Here is a 3459-nt window from a genome sequence, read left to right on the forward strand (position 1 = left end):
TTTAAAAAAAAAAACTTATTATTTGATTCAATACACCAAAGAGTTATTAAAGTATTATATGAATCAGGAGTATCAAATAATATCTTGGGTCATAATAGAAAATATTATTAGGCCATTTTTAAATATAGAAAATGGAGAATGTTCCAGGAAAAGTCATTTAGTTGCCTCTCTTAGGCTTAGTATTAAAATTATTAGACTAAATAAATTTAAAAACTAAGGAACAGTTGCCATGGCTGAGCATGAAAGCAAACATCACATCAAATATTTGTTTTACATGGGTCATTTGAAGTTCTATCAACTCTAAACTCATTGCCTTAAACTGTTGAAAATCCAAAAATAGTTGTGCTCTTCTTTCTGTATTGTTTTTCCATTCATCCCTTCTTAGTTTGCCAATGAAATATTTTGTTTTAATATTTATTTAGCACTGTGCAGTGTACTAAATCTTTAGCTAGAGTGTTTTTTGTTTTTGTTATTGTGGTCTGGGGATTGAATTGGGAGTCTAGTGCACTGAGCTAATCAGCCAGCCCTTTTTTTAAAAAAACAAAACAAAACTTTAAGACAGAGTCTTATTAAGTTGTTGAGGTTGGCCTCAAATTTGTGATCTTCCTGCCTCAGACTCCCAAGTGGCTAGGATTATAGGTGTGCACCTCCATTTTAAAATCACATAGATTTTGTTCAAATTCTAGTTGCTTTTTGATAGCCATATGGTTATGTGCAATAATATAATTTCTGTGAGCTTCAGTTTCCTCAGAAACTTACTCTAGTGTTCAATCATTTAATAAGCATTTATTGAATTCCTACAATGTATCAGGCACTGAGTAACAAGGTGTTTGCAGGATCAAATGACATCATGCATTTAACATACTACCTGACACGGAATAGACATCAAATGCTAATTACTCCTGACACCAAGCTCAAATTTGAACAAAAGCCTCCCTATTGGTCATTCATAGTAACTCTGTACTATCTTCTGAAAACCAAGGTCATGTAACCATGCCTTTAATTTTCCATTCCCTTTACTAGTTTCTAAAATCCAAATCATACAATCTTTTTAATTTTAAAAAATAAACCTAAATCCACCATAGTTTCTATACTAAGAAATACTAGCCCCCCAAAATGTTTAACTTCTCTTATTTTAAATTATTTATCTGCACTGCATACAATATGATCAAGTTTACGTAGGTTGTCATATATTTTTTTTTTTTTCTCAAACTGTATTCACTAGCTTGGGCTCCCATAACAGCATGAGATAGACTAGGTGGTTTATGCAACAGAAATTTATTTTTTCACAGCTCAGTAGGGTGGTAGGGTCCCACCCTTAAAACATCCTTCAACCCTGTCTACTTCCTTAGAGGCCTCATCATTAAATATAGCTACACTGAGGACTTTAACATATGAATTGTGAGACTAGGGGACAAACATTCAGTGCATGAGTACATTCTCATATGTACTTATCTTTCCAGCCCTCCTGTGGATGGATGGTACTTTCTACTTCATCTATAATTTTTTTCACAGGATTCAAGTTGTGGCTAGACATGTAGTAGATTATCTGAGCAATAGCCAAATGAAAGCTTGCATTACAACATGTGCAAATCAAAAGAAATGGAAAGACAACTATGATAATACTTGGATTCAGTAGAATGAAAGAAGTCTGTGGTGTAGGATTGAAGAAAGGACAAATGCTTAAAACTTCAAGTATATATATATTTTTTTCTGTATTGGGGATTGAACCCAAGGGCACTTTACCACAGAGCTACCCCTCCAGCCCATTTATTGGTTTGTTTGTTTACTTATTTATACAAGTAAACTGCTGAAGCTGAACTCAAGCTTGCCATCTTCCTGCCTCATCGTCCCCAGTCACTGGGATTACAAACATGTGCTACCACACCTGGCTAAGAGTTCTAGGCTTTTGATGTTGAAAGAGATTAACATCAATGTCCATGATGTACCTGTGATAAAACTGGGAAGGTTTGTGCAAGTCAGCAAGAGTAAACAACTGACCTAATGGTTCATTCAGGACTGTAAATAGAAAGAACTTCACAGTTCCAGTGGTGACCATTCATTGCCATAAACAGCAATGCTATCCACTCTTTGCTGGAATCCTGGAATTTGTTATTATTTTCAGCTGATTATTAGATGCTTTGTTTCCACACCAGAGGATATTTGGAGAGAGCAATGGGATGCTAAAGCCAAGCATAGCCAAGAATTTTATCTCTACCAGTAAATCACATCTATAACTGTAAACTGCAAATACCTACCTATATCAACTTCTCATATATATATATATAAGTACACACACACACACACACACAATTTTCTATTTTTACGTAATGAATTATTTGATGTTCTGCCTGAAGAAAGCAGTGTGGTTAGTGAGTAGCATTTGGTGATGGGCACTTGGAGGAGTGAGCACACTCTGAGAATGAAAGCAGGCACCATGGAAATAACCCTGGATTCAGAGTTAGAATCTTGAGTGCCTGTCCTAGTTGTCACTAATCAATTGTGGTGCCTAGGGCAAGCCACTTCAGTTTTCTGCTATGCCCTAGATTTCCTTGTATAAATTGGGACAATAAGACTTGCCCTACTTACCTCATTAGTTTGTTGTGAGGGTCAGAGGAGTTAACTTGTGTGCATGTGCTTTTAAGGCATAAAACTGTCAAGGCAGAAAGGACTGATACCTTTGTTCCCCATCATGAGGGTCACAGATTATACCTTTATAATAAAATACAGGTTAACAGGAAAGAAGCACAACAAATTTATTTAATCATAGTTTTAAGTGACTTGGAAAACTTCAGGATGAGGACTCAGGGGAAAATGTATATATTCAGTTTAGATTTGATGAAGCAGCAACAGTGGTGTAGAAATGAAATTGGACAAAAAAATGTGGTCTGATAGTAATAGACTGAGTGGAGAAACCCAGCAAGGCCCATAAGGTCAGATTCTTGGTCTCTTCGTTGTAGGATTTCTTCCTCTGGGTACCGGACATGGTCCTTTTCTGGAATAAGGTCTTATCACTGTTTATCAAACAAGGAAAGTCAGAGAATTTTTTTTTTTTATGGCTAGCCTCATACCAAAAGGTTGGAGAAAGTTAGAGTTTTATTTCTCACTTTTATGGTTGGCTTTGGGGAAAACAGGTTCTAGTTTCTATTATCTGCTTCTGGAGAAAATGAAGGGTAAGAGACCTGAGGCAGGAGAACAGAGGGAAAATTTGCTTCTGAAACCTTCATTTTGGAATATTTTTTTCCTGAGCTCCAACAGAGCCATCCACCACTGCAGCACATCCTTATTTTATATGTTGTCCAGTGAAATACAAAAGAGACATGTAGTTAAAATGATATTCCTGGGGCTGTGGTTGTGGCTCAGTGGTAGAGCGTTTACCTAAACACATGTGAGGCACTGGTTTCAATCTTCAGCACCACATATATAAATAAAATAAAGGCACGCTTTCCATCTACAACT

This window comes from Spermophilus citellus (genome assembly GCF_964194105.1).
Source record: "Spermophilus citellus genome assembly, chromosome: 1".
NCBI classification, from domain to species: Eukaryota; Metazoa; Chordata; class Mammalia; order Rodentia; family Sciuridae; genus Spermophilus; species Spermophilus citellus.